Source organism: Zootoca vivipara, chromosome 9 (assembly GCF_965207765.1).
Source record: "Zootoca vivipara chromosome 9, rZooViv2.hap1.1, whole genome shotgun sequence".
Lineage (NCBI taxonomy): Eukaryota > Metazoa > Chordata > Lepidosauria > Squamata > Lacertidae > Zootoca > Zootoca vivipara.
Window position 1 is genome coordinate 50965603 of NC_142592.1, and position 14153 is coordinate 50979755.

Sequence of the window (14153 nt, forward strand, 5' to 3'; positions counted from 1 at the left end):
GCCAACTTCTGACCCAGAAAAGCGCCGAAAATAGCTCGTGTGCATGCGCAAGCGTCATTTCCGGTGTACTTCCGGGTCAGAGGACGCTTCTGCGCATGCACACAAGCTATTTCCGGTGCTTTCCAGGCCGGGAGTTTGCCAGAAATAGTGTTGCGCATGGGTGTTCCCGTGCCCGCGCTCCCCCACCCTCCGGCCCACCACGCAATCGGCGCGGCGGGCATCCGGCCCAAAGCCGGGTAAGTTTGGGGACCCCTGCACTAAGCCCTCTGCCTCTACCCATAAAATCACTGTGGTTTGCACCAAGAAGGTTGAGTCAAGTGTAGTTCAAGGAGCATATATTGTAAACATCTGCCTATACCAGGCACCCCCAAACTGTGGCCCTCCAGATGTTTTGGCCTACAATTCCCATGATCCCTAGCTAAGAGGACCAGTGGTCAGGGATGATGGGAATTGTAGTCCAAAACGTCTGGAGGGCCGAAGTTTGGGGATGCCTGGCCTATACTTACTTCAGATTTAGGGAAAGGGCTTTGCTCAGTACCTGTGACCCCCCCACCCCCACCCCTACCCCCTGTTTTGGATGCTAAATTGACAGGGAATGCATTGCAATGACTTTTCTGTGGGCGGCCCTATGTTGCCATGCTAACCTCATCCCTAATGTTCATTGTGGTTCAGCCTTGGTACCAAAGTATAGTCTAAAGGCATATGGAGGCTCCTTGCTGAAGCATCTGCCTTGCATGCATGGAGAAGGTCCCAGGTTCAACCCCCAGCAGTCTTTAGGTAGGGCTGGGGAAAGCTTCTGCCAGAAACCCTGGAAAACGTTGTCAACCTGGTCCTTGCTGCCCATTTCAGGATTCTAGGTGGGCGGTAGGGGGTTCTACGGCACAAGATGATTCCTCCTTCCATCGAGCACTGATGGGCAGTAAGGAAATTTCACCATCAAGAAAGATGCATTAGTGGGCAGTTGGTATAAAAAGGTTGACTACCCCTGGTGTAGACAAACCTGAGCTAGATGGATCGATGGTCTGGCTCAGCATAAGGCTGGTTCCTTATTTTCCCATTCCTTAAACAATAGAATGGGAAAACCAGAGATCTGTTCAAGAAAATTGGAGATATGAAAGGAACATTTCGTACAAAGATTACCATAATCAAGGACAAAAGTGGTAAGGACCTAACAGAAGCAGAAGACATCAAGAAGAGGTGGCAAGAATACACAGAGGAATTATACCAGAAAGATATGGAGGTCTCGTACACCCCAGGTAGTGTGGTTGCTGACCTTGAGCCAGACATCTTGGAGAGTGAAGTCAAATGGGCCTTAGAAAGCACTGCTAATAACAAGGCCAGTGGAAGTGATGATATTCCAGCTGAACTATTTAAAATTTTAAAAGATGATGCTGTTAAGGTGCTACACCCAATATGCCAGCAAGTTTGGAAAACTCAGCAATGGCCAGAGGATTGGAGAAGATCAGTCTACATCCCAATTCCAAAGAAGGGCAGTGCCAAAGAATGCTCCAACTACCGCACAATTGCACTCATTTCACACGCTAGCAAGGTTATGCTTAAAATTCTACAAGGCAGGCTTAGGCAGTATGTGGACCGAGAACTCCCAGAAGTGCAAGCTGGATTTCGAAAAGGCAGAGGAACCAGAGACCAAATAGCAAACATGCGCTGGATTATGGAGAAAGCTAGAGAGTTCCAGAAAAACGTCTACTTCTGCTTCATTGACTATGCAAAAGCCTTTGACTGTGTCGACCACAGCAAACTATGGCAAGTTCTTAAAGAAATGGGAGTGCCTGATCACCTCATCTGTCTCCTGAGAAATCTCTATGTGGGACAAGAAGCTACAGTTAGAACTGGATATGGAACAACTGATTGGTTCAAAATTGGGAAAGGAGTACGACAAGGTTGTATATTGTCTCCCTGCTTATTTAACTTATATGCAGAATTCATCATGCGAAAGGCTGGACTAGATGAATCCCAAGCAGGAATTAAGATTGCCGGAAGAAATATCAACAACCTCAGATATGCAGATGACACAACCTTGATGGCAGAAAGCGAGGAGGAATTAAAGAACCTTTTAATGAGGGTGAAAGAGGAGAGCGCAAAATATGGTCTGAAGCTCAACATCAAAAAAACCAAGATCATGGCCACTGGTCCCATCACCTCCTGGCAAATAGAAGGGGAAGAAATGGAGGCAGTGAGAGATTTTACTTTCTTGGGCTCCTTGATCACTGCAGATGGTGACAGCAGTCACAAAATTAAAAGACGCCTGCTTCTTGGGAGAAAAGCAATGACAAACCTAGACAGCATCTTAAAAAGCAGAGACATCACCTTGCCGACAAAGGTCCGTATAGTTAAAGCTATGGTTTTCCCAGTAGTGATGTATGGAAGTGAGAGCTGGACCATAAAGAAGGCTGATCGCCGAAGAATTGATGCTTTTGAATTATGGTGCTGGAGGAGACTCTTGAGAGTCCCATGGACTGCTAGAAGATCAAACCTATCCATTCTTAAGGAAATCAGCCCTGAGTGCTCCCTGGAAGGACAGATCGTGAAGCTGAGGCTCCAATACTTTGGCCACCTCATGAGAAGAGAAGAATCCTTGGAAAAGACCCTGATGTTGGGAAAGATTGAGGGCACTAGGAGAAGGGGACGACAGAGGACAAGATGGTTGGACAGTGTTCTCGAAGCTACGAACATGAGTTTGACCAAACTACGGGAGGCAGTGCAAGACAGGAGTGCCTGGCGTGCTATGGTCCATGGGGTCACGAAGAGTCGGACACGACTAAACGACTAAACAACAACAACAAGGCTGGTTCCTATGACTAGGATTGATGGAGTAGTCCTCACAATGGCAGTGACCCACCTTCAAGGACCACACAGCCTCTGGGTGTAAGGCCTTAATTCCATCATTAAGTAATTACAACAAGAAATCATTCAACGCTGCTGAAAATATTCAAGTATTTTTCTTCCTATATACCTTTTCTTCCATTCTTCATTGTGGCTTAAGAGATTTGGTGGGGAAAACAGGTCTTCTTCACTTTGAGAATTCCTCTCTCCTTTCTGTGCATTTGCCACCGCCTCAATTTATAATCTGTGCTTTGCCATCTAATCATTTTTACAGCAACCCATTACAATATTCACAAACACGATTAGGTTTTGAGGTGCGAAAGCAGAAGCTGCAGGCACAGATGAACTCTGAAGAACCATTTTCATGCAAATGATCCAGTCCTAAGGAACGTGGGGAGGAGAAAAATACAAAACTTGTAGATGGATTTTTATAAATAGATTTTTTTTTCATCCTAGGCATCAGCTGTTCTTGTAGATATTTTCGTGCTATTGAGTAAAGCTACTCAGCTGGGACTAGCTGCCAACAAAGATAGAAAAGAATGAGGTTTTCCTTCTCTGTCCTCCTGCAAATATAAAGAACTTTGGAGAAACACTCCTCATTGGGTCTGTGGGATTTTTCTTTTCTTTCTTGTTTTCCTTCTCTCAACTCCAGACCTCCTACAGCAATTTCCTAACATTCACAAATGTCGACTAAAAATAACAGCTGCCTTGTATTTCATTGGATGCCAGCCGTTCACAGCAAAGCAAGTCACTAGCTGAAGCTGGCATTGTGGAGATGAGGCATTCATTCTCGAGAGAGGCAGGATTAAGCACCAGGTCCATTTCTCAATGAGTCTGTAGGTGCAATTCACATTGATCAATGGGAACACTCCCGCTGAAATGTCTCTGGAGTGTTCCGAGGGGGCGGAGCACTACTGAGATGACCCAGCCAGGGGTCGTTCTAGAATCCAGGATCGTCCAATGGAGCTAAGTGATTGGAGATGCCAGATAAGGAAGTAGTTCTTCACACAGTGCATACAGAATTTGCTGCCGCAGAATGTTTGAGGGTCACCAACTTTAATAGCTTAAAAAGGCAGTTAGGGAAATTCACTGGCTGCTAGTAGGAATGCTAGAGAATTCAGTCAGAAATGGAAACAGGAGCAGAAATTGCTGCACTTTCATTGGAGGCAGGAATGGAAAACCATGCAAGTGTATAAGAGTGGGATTAGCTACCATGTCTCCTTTAGTCCATAAATGCTATGTAAATCGTTGTGTTATTTTCTGCATTGCTTTTAGGTTTCCCCATTCATTGAAATTGATTCTACATCATTAGGCTCAGCCACAGCAGATGGTATTAGTGGAATATGAACTGCAGTGGAATGGAAGCAGCAAACACAGGACGGGATGGAAATCACAGCCTCCTTCCATCCCATGCTACTGGTCACAATGGCTCTATGCTACTCCCAAGATCAGAGGCAGGGGGAGAAGGCTATTATTCTCACACCCTGCTTGTGGGCTTCCTAGAGGCATCTGGTTGGCCAAGGCGAGAAACAGGATGCTGGACTGGATAGGCAGGGGTGCTTGAACCAGCAGGACATTTAGAGAAGGGTCCTGCAAAACATAGTTCTGCTAGGAAATAAGATAGAGAGGAAAAGAAGGAAGGCAAGAGAGCCCATTCATGCACACAGCCTCAGAGACTGCATAGAGCTAGCAAATATTCATACACCATGAATTATGACTGGAGTTATGCATTATTCAGGGGGAGTTTCCGACTGGCTTTAATGTATCTTATAGCTTTCAGCTGGCCAAAACTTTTAAGAGGGTTCCTTTATTAACAGTACCTACCGATCCCTGAGTTTTCCCTTTGGGCCAGATCCCATCTTTTACTCCACTGTGCTGCCTCTTTCCTTCCAAACTTGCCATAGCTTTTGTCTGTGATACCTCCCCCTGTGACTACCACAACCTACTCCATTCAAATACGTGAAACAAATTGGTAGTTACAACACACCAAGGAGAGGGTGTTCTGCCTCTCCTTTTAAGTTTCCTTTTCTAGGAGTTTAGGACTATATGCTTGGCACTATGATCATTTTCCTGTTTTATTTCTATTTATAACCCACTCTTCATTGAATATTTCAGTCCTAGAGTAGGGCACAAAGAAATACAATTACATACACACACAGACAGAGAGACAGAGACACACAGAGAGAAAAATGCAGAATCCATAATGGCAAATCCAATACACAACGTAAAAAAATTACCACCCTCTTCATAAACTGTAGTAAGGACAACTGTTAAGATTTCCAGTTTAACCTGGGCAGAGAAAATTGTATCCAACTGAATGAAAGAAACAAATGGTCTTTAGCACTGGTTCCCATCTCACTCACTCTCCCTTTGTTTCTCATACAATGGGCCCCTCACTTTGTGCCAATGGACTCCCACCTTTCATCCCCACCTTGGCTTTCGCCCTGCATGGCATGAATCATTGCCCATCCACAGCAAAAATATCCCACACTAGCAACACAGCAAATAAATAAACGTATGAGAGTGGCACTTGCACATTTGTGGCAACACCAAAGTAGTGAATGCAAAGGCGTAGCATCCTCTTTGGGGCAGACCACTGGCAGCTGCTTGCTAACCCACAGCAGGGCTCCTTAAATAGCGATCTCCAGGCTGAAAGCCAGTCAATAAATCACAGCTAGTGTTTCTCTCCTCTTTCCCCCAGTGATGCCAAGACTCACAGGGCTCGAGGTAAATAGGGCTCCTAGAGAGGGATGTGTGGGTGGATGTGCTCTTTGCCAGTCAAGACAAACAGCAGTCAACATCCTCAAAAACATAAAGGACAGCCCTGAACCAAATAAAAGCGAATTCACTTTGTGCTACAGCCACAATGGTCCTTGGTGGCCAGGAATGGAGAACCGGTGGCCCTCCAGATGTTCTTGGACTTCAACTCCCATCAGGCTTTAGCCAGTATGGTCAATTGTCAGACTGTAGTCCAGCAACATGTCCTGAATAGCTGAGTCAGTTAGAACATGGTGCTGATATTGCCAAGATTGCAGGTTCAATCCTTCTATGGGACAGCTGCACATTCCTGCATTGCAGGGTCCCTTCCAACTCTACACTTCTATGAGTCTAACATTTGAAGAGCACTGGGTTGGAGAAGGCAGACATTTCTGAGCTAGAGGGTCATCTAACTCAAAGGCAGATTCCTAGGTTTGAGATCCATCTGTCTTGTGTGAATTAGCTCTTACTTCCTAGAAGCCACAAAAAGGGGAAGGCAAAGCCATTGTTCCACATTGCTTACCTACCACTGATCCCAGAAAAAAGGCAGCTGCTTTTGGATTCCCAACCCCCTCCCCCACTAGATGGCACTGAACTCTTTTTATTTCAAAGGGGAAAAAATGGTGGAGGGGGAAGGAGGGAAAATACAATGAAGGTCATTTTGGCGCAAAAGGCGGAAAAAAATAAATAAACGAAGGAGGTGAAAAGCATCTCTTAAAACTAATGCTACAATCGCAACCAGGTTCCCTTAGGAGGACACAATCATTTTGATAGAAGTTGCTTTCAAGGCTGAAATCATGAATGCACTGACACATTCTGATATATAAGCATATTTACTCAGGAGCAAGTTAAGTGGGTCTTACTTCCAGGATATGTTTGCTTAGGATGTTAGCATTATCTAACAAGAAACTCAGTGAAAGTCCATGAGACATGCAGTTTAATTCAACATTATTTACTCAGAAGCAAGTTCCATTGATTTCAGTTGGGACTTTCTCCCAAGTAATTGCAGCTGTCAGGCTGCAATCCTTTACCACTGATTGGGAAGCCAGATCCATTGAGCTCAACTGGACTTACTTCCAATTAGACATTTGTAGAATTGTGCAATGAGACATGCATTTACTGTACTCAAATGGCTGTATGTACTTATTGGGCACTACCCATTCCATGCATACAGGTGTACAGTCCACATATGTGTTTCTGGCCATTAGGCTTTAGATCAGGCATCCCCAAACTGCGGCCCTCCAGATGTTTTGGCCTACAACTCCCATGATCCCTCGCTAACAGGACCAGGGGTCGGGGAAGATGGGAATAGTAGTCCAAAACATCTGGAGGGCCGAAGTTTGGGGATGCCTGCTTTAGATGCATACAAAATAATGATGAAAGAAGGACATAGGCTGAAGGGATTTTGGTGTGGTAGATGAATATCTAAAGCAGGGCTGATTAACCTGGAGCCCTCTAGATGTTATTGGGCTCTGGCTTGCATCAACCCATCCAGCATGGTCAATAACCAGGGATGATGGTAGTTATAATTCAGCAACATCTGAAGGCCACATAGACTCTGTTAGATGCTAGTACTTTTTCTTCATCACTGCACATCCTCCACAACAGTGTTTCCAGGTAGTGGTCACTGGAGGCGAGACCACCCTTTCATTACCATATAAAGCCATGAGACCCATGGTTAGCAGCTCATGTCCCCTCCCTAAGAGGGCATGCTGTGATAGAGCATTGGACTTGGCTTGGCAAAGCCATGATGGCCCATCACCAGCCATTCACACTCTTTCAGCTTAACTAGCCTTACAGAGTCCTTGTGAAAATAATATTGGGATAACCCTACAATGGCCTACAGCAGGCATAGGCAAACTCAGCCCTCCAAATGTTTTGGGACTACAACTCCCATCATCCCTGACCACTGGTCCTGTTAGCTAGGGATCATGGGAGTTGTAGTCCCAAAACATCTGGAGGGCCGAGTTTGCCTATGCCTGGCCTACAGGTACCGCTCAGAGCTCCTTGGGAGAAGGGTGCAAAAGTGCTCATCAAAATCACAAGGAAATCTTCCAGTAAGTCTCATTGTTGCAGCTGCTCTTCCAGCCACATCTCTCTTTCGCTGTTAAACTGGCAAGGAAAGGAAGCAGGCATCACCATGGGGAGGGACCATTGCTCAGTATGCAGCAAGGGTGGGGAACTTGTGGCTCTCCAGATTTTGCTGGACTACAACTCCCATCATCTATAGGCCATGCTGGCTGAGGCCAATGGGAATTGGGAGTCCTAAAACTTCTGAAACACCATGGATTCCTCACCCTGGCATGCAACATGTGTTTTGTCTACAGAAGGTCCTAATCGCAACCCCCTGCATCTCTAGTTGAAAGTTCTAGGAAACAGGGGATGGGAAATATCTCTGCTGGAGACGCCTTAGGGGCACTGCTGATGAGAGCAGACCAGGAATACATTGGGCTAGAGACTTTGGATATAACCTCCAACTTTCATCCTGGGAAAAGTTACGGAAAGAGGAAATAAAATTTACTGCATGCTGTTTGTTGAAAGAAAATCATATGAAAATGATGTCTTGTTGGTATCCAACACTGAGTAAAATTGCTAAAATGTACAAAACAAGTTCTAAACTGTGTTGGAAATGTAAAGAGAAAGAGGTGGTGGACATGGTGGTAAAGGCTTTCTGGGAAATGATATATAACAAACTTAAGAAAATGTTTAAAAATACATTTCCAGAAGCCTTTTTACTAGGTATTACAGGTGAAGAGTTTCCAAGAGAAGATAAAAGACTTTTTACGTATGCAGTGAAGGCAGCGAGAATGCTACTAGCCCAGAGATGAAAGGAAGGAGAAATACCAACAAAAGAAGAATGGCAGATGAAACTGATGGAGTATGTGGAAATGGCGGAACTGACGGGAAGATCCGAAACCAGGAAGATCAAGTATTTTCTAAAGACAGGAGTAAATTTGTAATTTACTTAAAAGACCACTGTAAACAGTTCAAATCTTCGGCAGGGATGTAAAGACACTTGCAATGTGGAATTGTTTTAATGGAAATTATGGTTATATGATAGCTAGATAAGGGTAAAAGATGCAGTAAATTTAATCTTAAAGATGGAACCCATGGAGGAAGGAGATCTAAGGGTTTGAAAGAACTCCGTATTTTAATGTTTGAAATAGCTATGTTTTATATGTATAATTTTTTTCTTAATAAATAAAGAACTTAATACAAAATTATTTTAAACAGGAAGGGGGAATTGGTGGTCCTCTTAGTCCCCTAAGCCCCAAACAGCGCAACCAATGGTCAGGGAAGATGGGAATTGCAGACCAACAATAAATACCTGGAGCACCACAATACCCCCAAAGCAGACAATACTGGGCTGGATGGAATAGCCGTCCTTTGGATTCTCCAGGAATCACAGAATGATAGAGTCTCAACTTAGCTGATGGTCTTCCAGTTGCTGATTCTAAATGGAGGCAAACATCCACCAAGAAACTCCAAGTGCAGCTTGCCAGACTCCATTAAGACAGGGGCAGCCAGTGTAGAACCCTCCAGTGGCGGACTCTCATCAGTCCTAGCCAGTGTGGTCTGTACACTGTAGTCCCAAACATGTGGATAATAATAATAATAATAATAATAATAATTTATTATTTATACCCCGCCCATCTGGCCGGGTTCCCCCAGCCACTCTGGGCGGCTTCCAACAAAACAGAAATTCTAAAATACAGAAATCCATCAAACATTAAAATACAGAGATCCATCAAACATTAAAAGCTTCCCTAAACAGGGCTGCCTTGAGATGCCTTCTAAAGGTCTGGTAATTGTTGTTCTCTTTGACCTCTAGTGGGAGGGCATTCCACAGGGTGGGAGCCACTACCGAAAAGGCCCTCTGCCTGGTTCCCTGTAACTTGGCTTCTCGTAGTGAGGGAACCGCCAGAAGGCCCTAGGAGCTGGACCTCAGTGTCCGGGCAGAACGATGGGGGTGGAGACGCTCCTTCAGGTATACCGGACCGAGGCCGTTTGTGGATAGCACCACATTGACTACCCCCTGCATTAAGAAAAGGAACAGTACCCATAAGTTCAGTGGTGCTTCTCCTTTTGGGGTAGCCTTCTCCAACCTGGTTTCCTCCAGATGTTTTGGACCACCACGCCCAGCCACCTCAGCCAGCGTGATGGGGGTGGTAGCCCAAGACATCTGGAAGGCAGCAGTCGGAGGAAGACTGCTAGCAAATTGCTGCTTTTCCTGTATTTCTCTACCCACCTCTATCTCATAGTCCAGATGCTGAGAGCCCAACCTCAGGCACCCCCAAACTGCGGCCCTCCAGATGTTTTGGCTACAACTCCCATGATCCCTAGCTAAGAGGACCAGTGGTCAGGGATGATGGGAATTGTAGTCCAAAACATCTGGAGGGCCGAAGTTTTTTTTGGGGGGGTGCCTGGCCCAACCTAATGATTTACATCAGGTTTGCTCCCGCTAACGAAATGGGCTTCAATCCAGGATTATTATTTGGGGGCGGGGGCGGGGTAGAGAACAGATCAATGGGCTACCGGTAGCTTTGTTCTTTCTCAGTTGATCTTCTTTTCCCTACTTTACAATCATTTCTTCTCCGATCCACCGAGACTGCGCTCGCCTACCCGCCGCGCCGGTGGCAGCGCGGAGGTGGGGTGGGTGGCAGGGAATTTAATAATGATCTGTTTGTGCGGAGACGCGCCTCCCTTTAATAAGCCTGAGAAGAAACCCAAGAAACCTTAGTAACAAGATGGGCTGAGTCTCTCCTTCAGGCAGTGAGACACACAAGCAGAAAAAAACACCAGAAAATAAAAGAAAGGAGAGGTTGCAAGGCGGCTGGAATCGAAGCGGAAGGGCACCCCTTTACTCGGGAGTAAGGCCGATTACGTTCAATGGGCACTACTCTCCAAGCCGACAACCTGATCCCCGCGCCCTTTCACAGCCCCAGCCTGTGCGTGCTTACTCAGGAGTAAATCCCGCTGAGTGCAATGGAGCTGACTCCCAGGGTTAAAGCGCGCCCACGACTGCAGCCTGTAAAGCGCAGTCCCGTGTTGTGCTGTTTACGCACTCAGTTCAACGGGCCTTGCTGCTCCTAAGGAAACGTGCACAGGATCGCAGCCTTAAAGCCTTTGGGAAGAAGCCATCGGTTGTCGTTCGATGGAGGAGCAGGCGCAAGCGATGAAATAATATGCACGGGTATGGGGGGGGGGGGGAGAGAGAGAGAGACTGAAGACTCCCTTTCAGCGGGCCAAAGGGAAAACCTGGACCAACCTGCATCCTGCAGAATTGTTTGGCCACAAGCCCCAGCATTGCATCATCAGAAATGAAGAAGTCTAGCCTCTCCCACCTGGGAGGTGGGAGGGAGCAGGAGACATCGGCTCCACTTGGAGAAAGAGCAGAGCAAAAACCTGGTTCGGGCACCTGGCTGGATTTGGCATGGCAGTATTCAGACGCATTTTAAGACTTATTGGGGACAGATGAGGCTGCTCCCCTTGCAAAGGCAATTAGCCTTTCAGCGGCCCAGATTCTGAACCACAACCAAGTAGGAGTGTTGCATATTGTTCATGGGCGTAGCCAGGATTTTTGCTGGGGGCCAGGCCTTTTGTTTTTGGTGGGCAGAACTTCAGTTACCTATGTATTTTTATTGATGTTTGTTGATAGGGGGGCAGCTGCCCTTTTCTGCCCCCCTGGCTACGCCGATGATATTGTCTAAGCAAATAAAGCTTTATTTAAGTCATAGGGATCTTCCAGTTAACCCCCCCTCCATTTGCAGTATATGGAAACAAAGCAGAAAAGAGTGATTATTCTCACAACACAGAAAATATGTTTATGGAAAGCTCAGAGGTGCGTGCAGGGATTTACACATTTTCCCCATTAGGGGCTTGTGTCCCTTTAATAAATGTGCGACCAGCAGAAATCTGACAGGTACTGCTTTCCCCCAACAGGGAGATGTAGGAGATTTTTACCTGTTGAATGCCTGCACTTCACATAAATCTCACCACATCTGCCTGGTACATAGAGGTCCTTATGCACAAAGTTTTAAATTGCTCTCCCCTCTTTTGTTTAATGTTCTGGAGTAGTATACAAAAAAACCAATCTGAGAAAGCAAGGGACCCCTGACCGTTAGGTCCAGTTGTAACCGACTCTGGGGTTGCGGCACTCATCTCACGTTATTGGCTGAGGGAGCCGGCGTACAGCTTCCGGGTCACGTGGCCAGCATGACAAAGCCACTTCTTGCAAACCAGAGCAGCGCACGGAAACACCGTTTACCTTCCCGCTGTAGCGGTACATATTTATCTACTTGCACTTTGATGTGCTTTCGAACTGCTAGGTTGGCAGGAGCTGAAACCGAGCAACGGGAGCTCACCCCATCCTGAGGATTAGAACCCCGACCTTCTGATCGGCAAGCCCCCAAGGCTCAGTGGTTTAACCCACAGCGCCACCCGCGTCGTCAGGACCAAAGGACAAGGTTGGAGTCAGGAGCAAGCCCAAACTAAAGGACAACCAAAGGTTAAACCGGAGATGTAGAAAATGTGAGCCAGTTGGTAGAGTGTTGGACTAGGACCTGGGAGAAAAGGGTTTCTATCCCCACTCGACCATTAAGCTTATTGGGTTACCTTGGGCCAGTCATTGCCTCTCAGCCTAACCTACCTCACAGGGTTGTTGGGATTTAATGAAGTTGGGGAGAACCATGTATGTTTCCTTGGAGAAAAAAGGTGCCATATAAACACAATAAATAAAAAATATAACTGCCTCCTGAGACTGAGGGCACTTGGAGTCTGACAACATCTGCATGGCTTGGGGTTCTCCACCCCTGGGCTACATGCCATGGCAAAGCTCAGGAAGACCTTGTTTCTCAAGCAAGGCTTAACTAGGGCAGGAAGCCATCTTGCAGTCCCTTCCTGCCCAGGATAATCTGGCTGGGCAGGGTCAATTCAGGATATGGTGCTGCTTACACATATGCTATAACACAGGGATAGGCAATGTGCCGTCCTCTAGATGTTCTTGCACTACGGCACCCCATCACCTCTAACCATTGGCCATGCTGGCAGCATATGATGTGAACTGCAGTCCAAAAACATCTGGAGGGTGCCTTTTGGGCTACCCCTGCTATAATATGTAATTCAGTGGCTCATCGTAGTGGTCAGGGCAGCCACACACAGTCCCAAAGGTTCCCCAATCAAGGCCTAACATCTCCTGACTATTCCTTGATTAGGCAAGTGGTTCATGTTGATTTTTGACATTTCATCAATGAGAGCTGCTGACAGGAGATGGTCTCCTGAGGCAGCTGGAAAATTTCTCTGAGCCTTTTTGAAGAAGATAAAGCATTGAAGCCTGGAGAAGGTGACGACCTTCCATATGAGACAGGTGTGTGTGTAAAACACTTGTTGGCAATTTTTTTTCTGAGAAAGGGAGAAGGGAGGGCCTCAGAAAAAGAAAGAGCTATGAACTGGCTGAGGACTCAAGGCCTCTTGACCTTTCAGGGCCTCCTTCTAGGGATCAGATGTGGGGTAGTGGATCTGAAGTCTTGTAAGAACATCTCTTTGCCTCCATGGAAGGGCCATAGCCTAGTGCAGGCATGGCCAAACTAGGCCCTCCGGCTGTTTTGGGACTACAGCTCCCATCATCCCTAGCTAACAGAACCAGTGGTCAGGGATGATGGAAATTGTAGTCCCAAAACCAGCTGGAGGGCCAAGTTTGTCCATGCCTGGGCTAGTGTTATACACATGCCTTGCATGCAGAAGGTCCCAGGTTCCATCCCCATAACCTCCAGGAAGGACTGAAGGGAAGACAATTTTCAGAAACTCTGGAGAGTCACTGCCATTCAGTGTAGACCAGGCATCCCCAAACTGCGGCCCTCCAGATGTTTTGGGACTACAACTCCCATGATCCCTAGCTAACAGGACCAGTGGTCAGGGATGATGGGAATTGTAGTCCAAAACATCTGGAGGGCCAAAGTTTGGGGATGTCTGGTGTAGACGATGCTGAGCCAGCTGGCCCAATGCTCTGAGTAAGTACAACAAAGCTTCTTTTGTTTAATGTTTGTAGCCACACTTATGCTCCACTGGTATATTCTTCTACATATTTTGTCCTTTCCTATGCCTCTGGATGTCTTTCATGAGATCACAGCAAAATTTTGGTTCTGAAGATGTATGTGTTTTTGTCATTGGATGCCATTTTGAATCAAGATGGTCAATTGATCTGCCCTGATATTAACTACTGATTTCAGTAAGGTTATTAGGGGAGAAAGAAGGGTTTATGTGTTTGGCCAAAGATTCCCATGCCCTGCCACAACTAAGTGGCAGTACTAAAGGGATAATGGAATAAGTCATGATTTTTAATGTAGCTAGATAAAGACTCATAGATGAACTACTGTCATATTCCAAGCATCGTAGCCCATTGATGTTCCAGATGTTTTAAGTCTCTAATTACTGTAAACCCCAGCCAGTATGTCTAATGTTCTAGGATGGTGGGACTTGCAGTTCAGCAATGTCTTGGAGGACCAAAGACTAGACATTCTCCTCTGATAGAAGTGGCTTATCAGCTTCCAAGC